The sequence below is a fragment of the Heterocephalus glaber genome, unplaced genomic scaffold (assembly GCF_053883595.1).
Source record: "Heterocephalus glaber isolate CG9 unplaced genomic scaffold, H.glaber_assembly_v1.0 deba00001569, whole genome shotgun sequence".
NCBI classification, from domain to species: Eukaryota; Metazoa; Chordata; class Mammalia; order Rodentia; family Bathyergidae; genus Heterocephalus; species Heterocephalus glaber.
The window spans coordinates 4,419,103-4,437,500 of NW_028258354.1; the positions used below are offsets into that span (position 1 = coordinate 4,419,103).

The 18,398-nt window shown below is 36.7% G+C and overlaps 1 pseudogene; it reads left to right on the top strand.

Moving 5' to 3' along the window:
* Window positions 1-14,725: 14,725 nt before the first annotated feature.
* On the top strand, window positions 14,726-16,576 carry LOC101726095 (importin subunit alpha-1 pseudogene; annotated as a pseudogene).
* Window positions 16,577-18,398: the final 1,822 nt, after the last annotated feature.

The window sequence follows — 18,398 nt, forward strand, 5'->3', positions numbered from 1 at the left end:
TGTTTGAAACTACCAACTACCATAAAACAAAGGCAAGGAAAGATTTTACTGTATGAAACTAAATTCAATGTGTTATCATTTCTTTAGCCTCAAAGAGATAACAAGAACTATGCAACAGGCATGGGCCTGAAATGTGTTTGGTTGAATCTAAAAGACTGATTTCTTTCTACAGAGGGAGGATGCTCGTGTTCACTTAGATAGATGTGAAGACACTGGTCAATTTATTAATTGTTTTAGTTACTCTAAACAATTCTAACACAGAATTCCTTAGTGTGCATTATTAGGCAGAACTCTAAGAAGTAGCTGTCCAGTATGGAGTAAAAGTCATTCTTACTATGTGCTTAAATTGAATCAACTCAGCCAATTTTAATCAGTTTTCAAAAATTTATGTGCAGCAGACTATTTCATTAATAGAAGCTACTCTTCTACTGGATTTTAACTTGGCTTTTTTGAATGTCCAAAGGATTGAAGTTGGGAAGATAGAGAATTAAAAATATGGTACAAGTTGAATGTTCTTAAGTTAAATTAGTTAAGAAGTTAAAAAGATAACTGAGGGTAAGAAGATAAGTGGGATGGATGGGAGCCAGATTTTCCCAGCCATTACCCCAGATACTTTTAAGTTTTGCTTTATTCTATATAAAGATCTGCTTATATGTATCTTTCTATCACTGGGTGGCTGACTGTTCTTAGCTGCCAGTAAGTACTCAGAAATGCTTGCTGGATTTGCACTTAGGTACCAAAAGCCAGATGACTCATCAGCTCATGTAGACACATGTAGACAGACAGTCCAGCACATCACTGATGGGTGCTCATGAAAAGGATGCCACTTCACTGGAGAAGAAGCCTGACTCTTCATTGCCATTTTGATGATTTCAGATTATTTTCTTCTTGCTTAAGATATTTGCTTAAGGGTTTGGGGATTTAGCTCAGTGGTTCTGCCGCCTGCCTCGCAGGTGCAAGGTTCCGAGTTTGATCCCTGGTACCAAAAAAAAAAAAAAAAAAGAAGATATTTGCTTAAGGTCTTTGTTTAGGATTTTGAAAGTTATTTAATACATACTTTAATATGTTTCTGGAAATCACAATAAGCTGACAAAATTTTTTTCACTAAGTTTATTGGTACATTTAGGTATAGAATACAGTTAGATCCATCATTGGGATCTTGTACCTTTACAGGATGTATCTTGTTTCTTATTTTTGCCCCATTCCCTGCACTCCCTTCACCCCCTCCACCCTTCCCTATTTGCAAAGACTGTTTCCATTTTTTTCCCTTTTCTTATATTTTTTCTTTTCCCTTCTTTCCTTTCCCCTACCCCTCTCACTTCCCCTACTCCTTTAGACCTTTTTTTCCTATTTCACAATATCAATTATGCATTTTGATTCTTATTTACATTTTTAGTTTTTCACAGAAAAACTATTCAGTATTTACACATGTGTGTCCTGTTTATTTCACTTATGAGTATGGCTTCAATGTGCATCCATTTGGCTATAAATGTCTCTAGTTTCTCATTCTTTATGGCTGAGTAGTACTCCATTTTATAAAAAAAAACACATCTTCTTTATCCAGTCTCCAGTTGATGGGGAATTGGGCTGTTTCCAAGTTTTAGCTATTACAAACTGTGCCACTATAAACATGGGTGCACATATATTGCTGTGGTATGATTCTTTTAATTCTTTCAGGAAGATATCCAGCAGAGGAATAGCTGGGTCAAATGGGAATTCTAATCCTAGTTTTTTCAGGTATCTCCATATTGATTTCCACAGTGGTTGCACCAGTCTGCACTCCCACCAACAATGGAGAAGGGTTCCTTCTTCCCACAATCCTGCCAGGATTTGTCACTGGTTGATTTCTTGATAGCAGCCATTCTTTGTGGGGTGAGGTGGAATCTCAGTGTTGTTTTCATCTGCATCTCTCCAATGACCATTGATGTGGAACATTTTATCATATGTTTATTTGCTGCTTTTACTTCTTTGTCTGAGAAATGTCTGTTCATTTCAGATGCCCATTTTTGAATTGGGTCTTTTTGAGTTCTTTATATATTCTAGATAGTAGAACTTTGTCTGAGGAACACCTGGTAAATTTTTTTCCCACATTGTAGGTTGCCTCTTAGCTCTGTTGGTGGTTTCTCTTGCAGTGCAGAAGCTTTTTAATAAGATGAGATCCCAGTTGTTGATTCTTTGTGCTAGTTCCAGTGCTACTCAGGATTTGTTCATAAAGTCTCTTCTTATGCCAGTGTCTTCCAGAGTTCTACCTAACTTATCTTCCAGCAAATTTAGTGTTCCTGTTTTAATATTTAGATCTTTAATCCATTTCAATTTTAGTTTAATGCATAGTGAAAGATAGGGGTCTAGTTTTAATCTTTGGCAGGTTGAGATCCAGTTTTTCCAATACCATTTATTAAAGATGCTGTCTTTCCTCCAGTGAGGATGTTGGCTCCTTTGTCAAACATGAGGTGGCTGAGTACGTCTAGTGTTGTTTCTGCATCTTCTAATCTATTCCACTGGTCCTCAGGTCTGTTTCTTTGCCAGTACCATGCTATTTTTATCACAGTGGGTTTGTAGTATAGTTTCAAGTTGGGGATTGTGATACACCCTGCCATGTCTTTGTTGCCTAGAATTGCTTTTGCTATTCTAGGTCTCTTCTGGTTCCAAATGAATTTTTGGATTGTTTTCTCTAGTTCTGTGAAATATACTGTTGGGATTTCAAATGAGATTGCATTGAATCTATATAGCAGTTTTGGAAGTATGGCCATTTTCACTATATTGGTTCTTCCTACCCAGGAACAAGGGAATGTCTTTCCATTTTCTTATATCATCTTCAATCTCTCTCTTTTTTTTTTTTCAGAGTACTGTAGTTTTTAATGTAGAGGTCTTTTGCTTCCTTCATTAGATTAATTCCAAGATATTTTGTTTTTTTGTATGCTATTGTGAAAGGGATTGTTTCCCCAATTTCTCTCTCAGTGAGTCTCTTATTTGTGTACAAGAAGGCTATTGTTCTTTGAGTGTTGATGTTATATCCAGCTACTGTACTGAATCTGTCAATTAAGTCTAGAAGTCTTTTGGCAGAGGTTTTTTTTGGCTTCTATGTAGAGTATCATATCATCAGTAAATAATGACAGTTTAACTTCTTTTCCTATCTTTATTCATTTATTTCTTTCTCTTGTCTAATTGCTGTGGCTAATGTTTCCAAAACTATACTGAACCGGAGTGGTGATAGTGGACATCCTTGTCTTGTTCCTGATTTTAAGCTGACAAATTTTTAACCCTTGTGACAATCCTAATTTTTGTGCCTGGACATGATCTGTGCCTCATTAGTTTTTGGAAATTTGCTTTGTGTTCTGGGAAGTGTAAATGGTGTTTGACCAATACTCTAAGTTCTTGGGATGTGCTTCTTTAGGCTTTGCTCTCTTGAAACTTCAACTTTGAAAGGTGTTTTTTGCCCCTCACCTGTATCTCTGCAACCACTTACCTAATTTTTTCTGTCTTATATTAATCAGCTATTCAAGTATTTGCTATCTTCCATTAGGTTGTAAATTCCCTGGTTGACAAGAACTGTATTTTACTTCTCTACTACTCAACTAGTGTCTAGTACAATTCTTTGCTAAATTTAAATATTTTCCCACTAAATATAAATAATTTGTTAAATTATATCTTTTGTATCTGGCATTCTTTGTAGACATTTGCTAATTATGTAGACATTTGCTTATTACATTTGCTTATTCTTTAAGTAGTTGTTACATTTTGCTACATTTTTTGGGAGTTCTCTGGTCATTCTTATTGCCTCTAATCTTATGCCTACTATGTGATAGGAAAGGAAGGAGATTCATTAAGGCTAATCATGCTTTATAAGCTAATAATCTCAACTTTAGACACAGTTCTAAATCCAATTGTCACCTAAGGGTGTCTTAATACCTCTGATAACATAGATGGACATTCGAGTTGTTTTCACTGATGTACTTTAGTCTTCTTGCATCTGCTTCTGGCCATATGAGTATCTGCAGCTGTTACAAAAGAGAATGTTTTAAAAGAGAAAGGAGAAAGATAAAGTTTTAGTTCTTTAGTAATTTTTGAAGGGCTGCTTTATGTGAAGCATTACTAAACCTCATTTAAAGAGTGAACCAGGCACCTTTGAATAAGATGATATACTTGGGAAATTGTGGTTCTGGTTAATTGAATATGACAGCTTACTGAAAGGATATTTTAAAAATCTGTCTGTTTTTAAGATTTTTTTCCTAATATACAAGTCTACTTTGATTTCCTAGTAAGCTTTAATGCATGGTGGGAAATAATTTTTTTCCTTATCAATTACATCTTGCAGTGCCTCCTTCTGAGTAATACTAACAGGAGACCTAAAAACAATCATTTGAGCTTGGCTGTATTCTTGATACTACTACTTAGCAAGTGTGTGTCAGACACTGGTCCTGCCCACTACTGTTTTACTCCACTTTCCTTCTGGTGTGATGGAAAGACGGTACTTCTGTCACCTTAAGAACAGGAGTGGCTATACATCTCTGGTTGAAGAAACACAAAGAAGTCAAGTGTGTCACTCTGGGTGGAAGCCTTTACTTGCCAGGCTTGAGAGCCTACTTTGCTCTTCTCCTGTGGTACTAATAGAAGCACCTGTCATCTCGACAAGGCCTCTGCAGCCTAGGTAGAGTAAGTCATAAGCGTTTGCTATTTTAAGCCACTGAGATTTGAGGAACTTTTGATTCTACAACTTATCCCAGCTTTATCTTGTGATCTGTAGAGTAAAAGCCTTGGACTTCTCCACCTTCCCTTTAATGGGAAGAGCTCTTCTTTTCTGTTTTATTTGAAAAAAAACAACACTCTTTCCACTGCCTTAAAAAAAAGATTAAAAACCACTCTGTAGGAGTTTGGCCTTAATGTGCATCTAACCCTAGGATGTAGTGGATTTTAAAATGTTTGCTCTTTGAGTTTTCTTGTACTTGGCTTCTGTCATAAGAGTAGAATACAGAAAAAGTTTAATTAATTGAAGGTTTCAATACATTTTTCATTTCCCTAATGGTATAACCAAGCTGTGCATATAAATTGACATGTCTGATGACTCTATGTGGTTTGTGAAATGAGGTTCATTGGGTGATAATACATACTATAAAGCACAGCAGTGACACATACCAAATATACAGTAGAGACTGCCATGGACTGGTAGCTATTTGGATAACTGTGGCTTATCATTCTTATTATTTTATAATATAAGAGCTCAGTCAATGCTCATTCTCCCTCCCATTTAAGGCCAGCATTCAGTATGCTGATGTAATTTGGACCAAATGAGGTTATTATTTGAGGATCTGTGGCAATTCTTCAAAGATGGACTGAGTGGGACAGTCACATTTTCACAAAACAGAGCCTGAAATGAAATTATATCAGACACAGAATTAACTCATTACTAGAAAATAGTCTTTTCTCTGTGTAACTTGAGAATAAGATTTCTGGATACAGAACCTATTCATGTATTACCTATTTAAAAATGTACTTACTCATTTTTAGATACATATGATTCTGATTACTCCAAGGAAGGCGAAGAGACACATGGATTATATTAAAGAATAGATAATTCCCAAACTACTTATAGAGTAATAGGATGATCAACAAAAATTCTGAAAGAAGGAACTCTTAATTAAATTACATGTTTAAAAGAGATTTAAAAGCATATATTTTTCTTTCAAAGTTTTAAAAATGCTTCTTGATTTAGCAAGTAGTTCCATGACAAGTATTGTATGTTTTCTTGGAGACTGAAGATTTTGCATCACTTTGAGTGTCATAATCTGAACATAAATGGGCAATGTCACAGTGGAGAATGCAGAAAATGTGTTGGGTGGAAGGTGTATGGTTGCAGAATGTTGCAGAATGGTTTGAAACTATGAGGATACTGATTGCCCTTGTGTTTGAAGCAGTTGCTAAGGTGGACTGTGGGGTGGGGAAGTGGAAAAAAACTGAAAAGTGAAGGACCACCCACTTGGGTTTTAGTTAATTGAAGTCTTATATTGTCTGTCCTTGTGATGCAGATGCAAACATTTCCCCTCTGCTTTCCTCTGTCCTAACAACAAGCAATGATCAACTTGTCTCTATGTCTGTAGCTTGGACTGGGCAGTGGAAGTTAATGGTACAATTATTTGGAAGTAAGCAGGTTGTGTTTTGAAATACATATGATCTATTCTCCAGTTGAAACTCTTACAGAGTCAAGAACTCTTGCGGGGTTCCTCTAGTGCCAGTATAAGCAGCATGATTGGAAAGAGGTGGCTTGCTTTATACATTTTCAAGGCATCTGTGTTGCCAGATCTCATGTTCATCTCTCCAAAGAGAGATTTCAATGAAATGATGTAATGCAGGAAAATCATTTTTTCTGTTATGTTTAAATTAATGCTCCTAGGCTTGGACTCTACTGTGGACTTACTTCCACCATTATTATGACTCACAAGAATTTGGTTTAAAACATCCAACAAAGAGCTTTTCTGTATCTGTGCTGCCTATTGAATTCAGCGCAAACCAGATCTATACATTTTTTGTCTGTCAGTTCTGTATCATTGTAACTATTATCCTAGCTTCCTGATCTTACTACTAACACATTTCTTGAGTGAATCCACTGGTCCTGACAAGATCCATACTTTCAATATATTTATATCCACATGACATTAAATCTAGCAGTGGGAAATGTTATCATTGCATTATAGTTATTCTGTTGACAAGCAAATTTCCCTAAGTAGTCTATCATAGAAATGGAGAGATTATTCACTTTCTGAACTGCATGATGGTTATAAAATGGGTAGTAGAGGCTAATGGAAAGAGCTCTAGATGGATGATCATGATTTTTATTATGACAGAATACCATTAATTAAATGCCTTTTTACATGGTTGTGCTAATATAGAGGAAAATATTTAGAATATATTTTGTCCTTTGTCAATTGGCCAGCAGTGATATATTGATACAGATACAAATATTAAATGATATCAGGTCCAAAAAGTACTATAATTGCATAGAGATCAAGGATTTATTTTGGGAGGTATAAGAAATGACAAGGCAAGAAATACTAAACAGTGAGATCCGAACCTATTTCAAAAGGAATCAATAAAGGTAGGTAGCCATTGGAATTCTGTGTCCTTGATAGGTAAGTTTTGGAAAGCAGCCAGTCCTTTTTTGATTAATGCAGAAGGCTTGGGTTTTTGAAACAAATTAATAAAACATAGGAAAAATGTACTTAGTGCATGTTTTATGACTTTTTGTGTGTTTAGCTGTTATTTGTATTGCTCTTCTACTGGCAACTAGACCTTAATTTGAACAAATGAAGAAATGGATTCCAGTGACTCTGTGAGTCAGGTCTTCCTAGGTTGATGGGAAGTGATGGGGTCAAGGGTTAGGAGAAGGAATGCTTAAATGCCCATTAAGAAGAGATGGCTATCTCTGGCTTAGAGCAGGAAAAAGGAGCAGAAGAAAAGCAGAAAATGTGTTTGTTAATTGTCAAACAGCAGAGTGTCTCTGCATTTAGCTAATGTTCGAAAGTCAGTGCCTGCACAGTTTTGTAGGAACAGTCTCAATGAACTCAGAAGAATTCCCACAGTGGCAGAGATCTTCATCTTCCAGAGAAGACAAAGCCAAAATGGGATTAAATTCCACAGGAATTAAAATCAGTTTATATTAATATGCTACTCATATAAGCTATATCTTGATTATTTTGATTCTTTAAACTTTCCTTCAAGTGTTACACTTGATGGAAAGTGAAACTTTCTACAAGTGTTACACTACCACATAGAGATACTTTCTCTATCAATATAGATTCATCATTAGATAATGAATTATACTCAAATTAGTAAAAACAGAAGTATCTTGCCATTGCCTGGGGCTCTTGTGTCTAGAATGGATGGATGAAATGGAATGGAGGGCACAGAACTTCTCAGGTTAAATGAAGTAGGGGATATACATTTTGAAGCCTATAGGAAAGAGGAAAAGAATTCCCTGTTAGCTCTTAAAAAATCTGGAACACTGGAACAAATTTTAAATAGTTTTTGCTTTCTGATCACCTTACAGCAGGCTCATGATGTTATTTTTGAGAAAGTGACTGTCTTAGGGAAACAGAGCTCAGGAATGAGGATGAAAGAGAATTTCTTTGGCTCATGTTTCTCAGGCACAATGGATTATAAGACATCTCTGAGTGTAGATTCATGTTTTATCTTTGGCAGTCTCTCCTCCTTGGAGCTTGTCCTTTGTGGAGCTGTCTTGGTAAGGGAATTAGTTGTAGGAAATGTATGTGTGTGTGTGTGTATATATATATATATAGATATATATGCTTAAAAGGACTGGGGTGGAAGAATGCAAAATGGCCACCTGTGCATTGGATTGGAGAGTTGGAGGATCCATTTGTAAGTTGAAGGCCTAGAGCTCACTGTTGAGTCCCATGTGAGTCCATACTGGGAAGCTGAAGGGTCTCCTTTGGAAGGCTGGAGGAACTGGAGACAAATGTCTTAAGGCAATGGTGAAGACTGGAGCTCCTCTGAAGAAGCAAAAGGGCAGACTTCCTTCTTCTTTCTCTTTTTATTCCATCCAGGCTTCTATTGGTGCCACCCACATTCAGGGTGGGTCTTTCCTCTTCAATTTTTGACTTACAAGTCAATCATAAGAACTGTACTCCATTAATCGACTATATGTTTCTTTCTTTTTTAAAAAAATAACTTTATTATCAAACATACACATACAAAAAATTAAAACCATTCAAAGAAGAACAATGCAAGGGGAAAAAAACTATAATAATATTCGAATACAATAGAACTCAACCAAAACAAAACTGAAAAGCACTTAAACATTTTTCCATATAACTTATAAAAGCATCTCAAGCACCAACAAGACACCAGAGGATGTGATTTGTTTCAGAAAGGTCCTCAAAACCAATATTGAAAAAATAATGATCTGGAAAAAAACTCAGCAGACTCCACATAAGCCAAACTTCTGCCTAATTTAAATTTCGATACAGTCACATGACACTCAATGGAAACACAATCCGAGAAATATGTTATTAGGCCATATTCATCCGTGTTTATCCTTAATTACACTCTCAGTTTCTCACACTAGAGAAACTATTCGGTATTCACACGTGTGTCCTATTTATTTCACTTAAGAGTATGGCCTCAATATGCATCCACTTAGCTATAAATGTCTTTAGTTTCTCATTCTTTAGGTCTGAGTAGTACTCCATTTTATAAAAAAACCCACATGTTCCTTATCCAGTCTCCAGTTGGTGGGCACTTGGGCTGTTTCCAAGCTTTTGCTATTGCGAACTGTGCAGCTATAAACATGGGTGCACATATATTGCTGTGGTACGATTCTTTTAAATCTTTTGTGAAGATACCCAGCAGGGGGATAGCTGGGTTGAATGGGACCTCTAAGCCGAGTTCTTTGAGGTATCTCCATACTGATTTCCACAGTGGTTGCACCAGTCTGCACTCCCACCAAAAATGGAGAAGGGTTCCTTTCTCCCCACACCCCTGCCAGCATTTGTTATTAGATGATTTCTTAATAACAGCCATTCTTTCTGGGGTGAGGTGGAATCTCAGTTTTGTTTTCATCTGCATCTCTCGAATGACCAGTGATGTTGAACATTTTTTCATAAGTTTATTTGCTGCTTTTACTTCTTTGTCTGAGAAATGTCTGTTCATTACAGATGCCCATTTTTGAATGGGGTCTTTGAATTTAGGGGGTCTGATTTTTTTCAGTTCTTTATATATTCTAGATAGTAGTCCTTTGTCCTAGGTACAGTTGCTGAAAATTTTTTTCCCATATTGTGAGTTGTCTCTTAACTCTGTTGGTGGTTTTGTTTCTTTTTTAAAATTAATTTTATTGGTACAATTTAGATATACATAATGATCACATTCATCGTAGGGAATTTGTACCTGTACATGTCATGATTCCTCTTTTTTTTTTCCCATTCCCCTTCCCTCCCTTCAAACACTCTTCCCCTCCTTATTTACAAAAGCTTTTTCCCCCCATTTTCCCCTTCTTTTCTTTCTTTTCCCTTCCTTCCATTCCCCCCTTTCCTTTTCAATTTCTTCCTATTTCACAATATCTATTATATATTTTGTCATTATTTACAGTTTCAGTTTCTCACACTAGAGAGGCCATGCTATATTTATACATATGTGTCTGATTTATTTCACTTAAGAGTATAATCTCAAGGTGCATCCATGAGATATAACTGTCTCAGGCTTATCCTTCTTTATGGTTGAGTAGTACTCCACCATATTAAAAAACCACATCTTTTTAATCTATTCATTGATTGATAGGCATTTGGGTTGTTTCCAAGATTTAGCTACTACAAACTGTCGCTATAAACATGGATGTACATATGTCACTGTGGTATGATGTTTTTAATTGTTTTGGGAGGATACCCAGAAGAGGTATAGCTGGGTTAAATGGGGCTTGTAACCCTAGTTTTTTGAGGAATCTCCACACTGATTTCCACAGTGCACTAGTCTACACTCCTACCAACAGTGGAGAAGGGTTCCTTTTTTCCCCCACAGTCCCTCCAGCATTTGTTATTGGTTGATTTCTTGAATATAGCCTCTTTCTAGAGTGAGATGAAATCTCAGGATTGCTTTAATTTGGTCATCACTGGATGACCAGTGATGTTGAACATTTTAAAAAATATATTTATTTGCCATTTGTACTTCTTCATCTGAGAAGTGCCTATTCATTTCAGTTGGCCTTCCGCTATGTGTTTCTTAATCCATTCACATTAACACCACAATTAACTCTCACAGGGGTTTGACCTCATCATCACTACAGAGACGTAACCTGCAGGTTGAACTTCTCTCAGTGTAGAATCTGTTAAGGGGAGACAAGTGTCTGTCAGGTAAATGAGAAGATGAGGCTGCTCTGACCACCTATCATTTCTCTCACTCATCCTACCACTACCCCTGGACAGATGTTGGCCTTTATTCGTGTAGGCTAAATTCACACCAAACCCTGGTGGGAGGTTAGGAATGCTTCAGGTGGGTGTCCCAGAGCAGTATAATGCCAGAAATTAGGAATTGTCTTTCTTGAGTAAATTAATTTTCTTGTCCAAGGGATGGGACGATGTCTCATCATCTTCTGTGTTTCTTGGTTCTTTTTCTTGCCTTCATATTTGGTTTTGTGTTCCACTGCAAGCTTATCTACCTTTCAGCTTCTTCCTTCCCCTCCCATATATGGTTCCTTTCCATACAGAATAGCACAATCCTATCCTCAGCTCCTTCTTGTGTTTTGTAAACTCTATTCCCTTAGACTCTAACTGGATATAAATGGATTCAATTGATCATATTTTTATTGTTATTGTAATTTTAGTTTTTCTTGTTGCTCCCTAAAGTGAAAGGGAAAAACTCTGGGCTTATAGTTAAAATGAATGAGAAATAGTTAACATTTTAACTCGAGTTAGCTCTTGAATCATGATATGGCAAGTCTTCATCTACATAAAATTAAATACCTGTTATAGTAAGAATTAATCTTCATATAAATATTGCATAGTCTGGTCTACATAAGGATGTACATTCTCTGTTTAATTTTTGATTCTTCATGCAAAATAACAAATCTGACTTCATTAAATTAAAGTATATTTCTCCCTTACTAACATAATTTCTAAAAGACAATGACATAGTGGGAATCACTGAAGGAAATGGGGTCTCACACTCCCGCGACTTCTCCTTGACACCTGAGCATCTCCTCTGTTCTCAGGGGTGAGGGTTTTTATTCCATCCTACCACATACAAAAATTCACAAGCCTTCAGTCATTGGAGTGATCAGCTCTTTCAGACATGCTCATATGCTTGGTTGAATAGTGAGGGTGCATTTTTAGGGTAGTTCTTCCTTTGTTAACAAAGGAAAATTTAAACTGAAGTAATGACACATACTGTTGAGACCAAAGGGAAAAATTATGTATGAATTTCTTCAGCCTGTCATTCCTTTATGGCTGGATATATGAGATCATGGAGGAAATATGCATGGTGGGATACTAAATTAAAGTTATAAATTGTGTGATTAATTTTATAGAATGAGCTTGATACTATGAATATACATTCATCAAAATGTTATGAAGTAAAAGACTAAGAAAAATGTGCACACAGCTTTGACTGGATCTTTAATAACTAATGACCAGTGTTACTGCTTCCTTCCATCTCTGTATCTCATGCATGTTTCATTTCAAAGGTGACACCTTGTTTGGATGAGCAGCACAGGATACAAGGAGCAAGAGCATGTACATAGAGATACACACACAATCCACCACCACTGTCACCACAAGATTGTAGAACAGCAAAATATTTTTTCTCCATTCTGAACTCCTTTTTTTTCTTTGAATTCTCATTTTATATATTTCATCTTATTTATATAATCTAAAAGGAAATCTGCTATGTATGAACAAATTCTGGAATGAGTAAAATCTGACTTCATTAACATATGCAAATCTATTTCTGATGACAACTGTAATAGAGACTCTATGGAGGGGACTAAACTGACTTTAATTTTTTGTGTGATGAATGAATCCCTAGCTGGGCTATATAGTCAATTTGGATAAATTACATTGCTTTAGTTAAATTTTTAAAGAGGAAAACTTAAACATGTGAGCCACTCATGAGGCTTTGAACTAGTACATGTATTAGAGAACAAGAGTTTATTTCTTCCTGCTTCTTTAGGGGGAAGAATCATCCATTCATTACTCCTGGTGCATATTTATGAAATCAGAGTGCTGGTTAGAAGCCATATATTCTCTTCAAAAACTGCAGAGAAGGCTTGTGATGAAAACTGAAATCTTTTGAAAGGTGGTATTGTATACACTTCTTTCCACACATGAATAAGAATTAAACAAGACTTCTCACTAGTCCTATGTGACTGAAGATAACACATCTCACTCCAATAATAGTATTCCTTCTCTTCTTTCTTTTTTAAGGTACTGTATAAACAAGAACAAAAATGATAACAAAACAGTTTTGTTAAAAGAATTTGTTAAAAAGTTTAAGTTCAAATATAATTTAACACTTCAAGCAAACTGATTTTATATGTTTCATTAATGTAAATTTGGGCTCTTACAAAAATGACCTTTACAATATTTTCATTCAGTAGCTGTCCATTGACCACAGACTCTGGGTAATGCTTGGTGATTGTTTGAAACACACAGGATATTCAAGGAAAGGAGCTCAGTACAGCAGGAAAGATTAGTATGAAGTGTCACAGGGTCCAAAAAGTGGGTGGAATGGTAGGGAAAATGTAGGTGTTGAAGTCAATGGGGTGGGATTGAATACTGGCTATTGCTGTGTATCTTATTAATCTTTTGAGTTCTGGATCTGTTGCCCTCTGTAAAATGGATATTTAGAAAGCCTATATTTAGGAATTGGCAAGATTATTAGAAGTGTGTTTAATGCATCTAGAACAGTCCCTGGCACATGATAGGTGTTTATTAATCAGAAATTATCATTACCATAATAATCGTCAGTATTATTGGTAGTTTTATAGAGAAGTTGACATTTAAGGAGACTTCGTTGCATAGTTAGGATCTACACATTCAGCATTTTTAATGTGCAGACCAGGTTAATAAAAATAGTTTGAGGAAAAGTGTGGAGAATATATGTAGACAAAAGCAGTTCAAATGGGAGCCAGGTTTTTGTGATGAATCTTATTTCATTTTTTGGGGTTTTGATCCAATATATTTTTGGATTTTATTGAACTATATAAAATCAAACTAGAACACTACCACTTAGCATTCCAACTGACATTGTTTTGCAGTACTTTTCACAAAGCCCGTACCATTATTGCCTTGAGTTTTCCTTTTGTTTGAAATACCTTTTCCCCAAATTCTTGTTCTACTACTAGGCCATCCTAAATTATCAAGTATTCTATAATCTTTTGAGGAAAATTAATCTTTTGTTTCTTCAGTTCCCATAGTGTAGCTGCCTCTTCTCTCTGGGCACATTTATTCAGCACATTTATTCAACACCATCAATGTGTGAGGTCCTTTGCTGGGTGTTGGGGAGTCTCAAAGGGGAAAGTCCTTAAACTCAAAGGTGTAGCACTCCAGCAAGGGTCAAAACCAAGTGAACATGGGCCGGGGATTTAGCTCAGTGGTTCTGGCGCCTGCCTTGCAAGTGCAAGGTCCCAAGTTCGATCCCTGGTACCAAAAACCCCACCAAAAAACAAGTGAACAGATAAATGGAACACAGTGTGATACAAAAGTGCAACTGCATGGGATCACTGGGAATGAGCATGGAGCTCAGTCAATGATCCTTCTTAGAGGAAGTATTGACCAATGCAGAGCTGAATGGTGAACCAGTGTCAAGGAGCCCAGTGCAGGTGAAACACACGAAGCCATTCCAGGAAGAAGGTAAGGTAGGTGGAAGGACACATTCCATAGATGTTTGTCAAATAAATAGGTCCTTATGAAAAGTAGAATCAAGATTGGTCCTTGTTTCTTGAGTATAAAGAGAGGTTACTGAAAGAATCAAAGGAGAGTATATAGGGAATAAAATAAACTTACAATTTGACTTCACTTACTTCACAGTATATTGAAGCAACATAACTAAAGTGAATTCATAGCTTTGCATAAAGCTTGCCCTAGAAGGAATAATGAATAAATGAACATTGTATTCATTTTTAAACATTATTTAAATGTTTAGAAACATTATTTTGTGGCTCATTATCACCTAAACATAATTCTTAAGGAAAAAAAGAGAATAAAATTTATATTTTGGATTTAGATTTGGATAAGCTAATGTTGTTTATGAAACTGTTAGAGAAAAAGAGGGAAAAAGAAAAATGACAAAGGTAGGAGAAGAAATAATTTAACATATTTTAAAGAAGTAAAAAATTAGATGGCCGATTCTGGGATCGTCCGGCCCCTCCCTCATCTCGCGATGCTAGCTTTCCCTTCTTCCAGACCTTACGACCTCCACCCCCAACGTGTTTTCCAAATCCGCCAATGTACGCACAGTTTAGGCTCGAACCAGCCAATCCAAATGCGGAGGCACCCAAAAATTTAAATCGCGCTGGCAGGCTGCACGAGGTACACCATTTCTGGGCTTAGCCTTGGTGGATCTGTCGGTAGCACTCTGTTTGCAGGTGATCTGTTCCAGGAAGTTCATCCCTTTGTGGGGGTGGGAAGTAAAAGGATTATCCTTTGACTAAAACTACATCCATAGTGCTGAAAACTTGCAGAGCTTTCTCTCTTTGACTCATAACTATGTCCACCAATGAGGATGCTAATTCACCAGCTGCCCGGCTGAACAGATTCAAGAACAAGGGAAAAGACAATACAGAAATGAGATGGTGAAGAATAGAAGTTAATGTGGAGCTAAGGAAAGCTAAGAAGGATGATCAGATTCTGAAAAGGAGGAATGTCAGCTCTTTTCCTGATGATGCTACTTCACCACTTCAGGAAAACGGAAACAACCAGGGTACTGTGAATTGGACTGTTGATGACATTGTCAAAGGCATAAATAGCAATAATATGGAAGGCAAGCTCCAAGCTACTCAAGCTGCCAGGAAACTGCTTTCTCGGAAAAACAGCCCCTCATTGACCACATAATCCAGGCTGGTTTGATTCCAAAATTTGTGTCCTTCTTGGGCAGAACTGGTTGTAGTCCCATTCAGTTTGAGTCTGCTTGGGAACTCAATAACATTGCTTCCGGGTCATCAGAACAGAGCAAGGCTGTGGTGGATGGAGGTGCTATCCCAGCACTCATTTCTCTCTTGGCATCTCTCCATGCTCACATCAATGAACAAGCTGAATGGGCTCTAGGAAACATTGCAGGTGATGGTTCAGTTTTCCCAGACTTGGTTATCAAATATGGTGCAGTTGACCCACACTTGGCTCTTCTTGCAGTTCCTGATATGTCATCTTTAGCAGGTGGTTACTTACCTAAAGTTACCTGGACACTTTCATACCTCTGCCATAACAAGAATCCTGCACACCCATTAGATGCTGTTGAGCAAATTCTTCCTACTTTGGTTTGTCTCCTGCATCACACCAATCTGGAAGTATTAGCAGATACCTGCTGGGCTATTTCTTACCTTACCGATGGTCCAAATGAATGCACTGAAATGGTTGTAAAAATGGGGTTTGTGCCCCATCTGGTGAAACTTTTAGGATCAAATGAATTACCAATTATGACTCCTGCACTAAGAGCCATAGGGAATATTGTCCCTGGAACAGATGAACAGACTCAGATTGTGATAGGTGCAGGAGCACTTGCTGTCTTTCCCAGCCTGCTCACCCACCCCAAAACTAATATTCAGAAAGAAGTTACATGGACAGTGTCAGACATTACAGCTGGCCGTCAGGACCAGATACAGCGAGTTGTGAATCATAGATTAGTCCCATTCCTCATCAGTGTCCTCTCTAAGGCAGACCTTAAGGCACAAAAGGAAGCTGTGTGGGCTGTGACCAACTACACAAGTGGTGGAACAGTTGAACAGATTGTCTATCTTGTTCATTGTGGTATAATAGAACCACTGATGAACCTCTTAACTGCAAAAGATACAAAAATTATTCTGGTTATTCTGGATGCCATTTTAAATATCTTCCAGGCTGCTGAAAAACTAGGTAACTGAGAAGCTTAGTATAATGATTGAAGTATTTTGTGGCTTGGACAAAATTGATGTTCTGCCAAAAAACCCACATCTTCTTTATCCAGTTTCCAGTTGCTGGGCATTTGGGCTGTTTCCAAGCTTTAGCTATTACAAACTGTGCCACTATAAACATGGGTGCACATATATCGGTGTGGTATGATTCTTTTAATTCTTTTGAGAAGATACCCAGCAGGGGAATAGCTGGGTCAAATGGGAAAGTAAGAACCAAGGTACATCATGTACAGGTACAAGCACCCAATGATAAATGTAAATGTATTGTATACCTAAAATGTACCAATAAAAGAATTTAAGCAAAAAAAAAAATTGAATCTTTACAGAACCGTGAAAATGAGTCTGTGTACAAGGCCTCATTAAACTTGATTGAGAAATATTTCTCAGTAGAGGAAGAAGAAGATCAAAATGTTGTGCCAGAAACTGTCTCTGAAGGCTATACCTTCCAAGTTCAGGATGGGGCTTCTGGTATCTTTAACTTCTAGATTGTGCAGCTGAGGAAGGCATCAAATTTTTGTTGTGTACTATGTTCGGTATAAGTTCGTCTTCTGTTTTTCTACTAAGAACTCTTTTTAAATGTGGTTTGTTATTGTAGCACTTTGTACAATGAAACTATACTTGAACAGGTCCAAACTGTACATATTGTATAAAGCTTATCCTCTGAAGGGGTTTCTTATTTCTTTGTGGAATTTCATATTTTGCAGTGTCTTGTAAATAAAGATTAAATTAAAAAAAAATTAGAGGGGCGGGGATTTAGCTCAGTGGTGCTGCCACCTGCCCTGAAAATGCAAGGTCCTGAGTTTGATCCCTGGTACCAAAAAAAAAAAAAAAAAAAAAAAATTAGAAAGAAAAAATGCCATACCCACAAGCATAAACAACATGGAAAAATTATGCCTAGTTAAAAAATATATATTCTTAGGTGCCAGGAGTGGTGGTGCACACCTGTAATCCCAGGTGGCAGGAGGATTGCCACAAATTTGAGTCCAGCCTAGCCTACATAGTGAGTTCAGGACCAGCCTGAACTATATAGTGAAACCCTGTCTCCAAAACCAAAAAACAAACAAACAAACAATCAAAAGAATATATACCCCAAGAATAAAAAAATACTGTTTATGATGATGAAGCTATCTGAAATAAGCAATGCTAATTACTTTTAATCAGCAGTTAAATGAATATTATAAATTAAGTATTTAAAAATCTATCTGCTTATTTTTCTGATTCTGGAAAAAAGTAAAATGCACAGATATGGTGCATTTAGGAACATCTGTGGGGGAGAAGGCATTTAAGAGACTTTTTGTTAGTATATGGCAAGGATAATAACCAAGAACAATCTAATACATTTGACAAAATGTTTAGCTGTGTCTTTCATATTCTTAGGGATTGTCAACCATTGAAACAAATTTTGCCCTCAAGAGCCACTGACATTCTAACGGATAATACATTAAATCAATGCCAATTAGAACATCACAGTAACTCTTCCCTCCAAATAGCATGAAGACTATAAGTGGTTCTAAAATGAGGGCAGAAAAGCCTACTACATGACTTCTACTGAATCACAGGGAAGGATTCTTAGAATCCTTATTTCCTTTGTTCCCTTGAGCCAGTCATATACAGAATGACTGAATAACTGTTTGTAGGACTTAGAATGTAGGTGAAATAGCATTTCTTAAGTAGTAAAGATCTCACTTTTTTATGCATTATTCATCAGTGGAAAGAATTCTCACTTCAATTTGTCAGTAGCTTTCTTATATTCTTTGCAACATGCACACACATTATTTTTAATAAAACATTT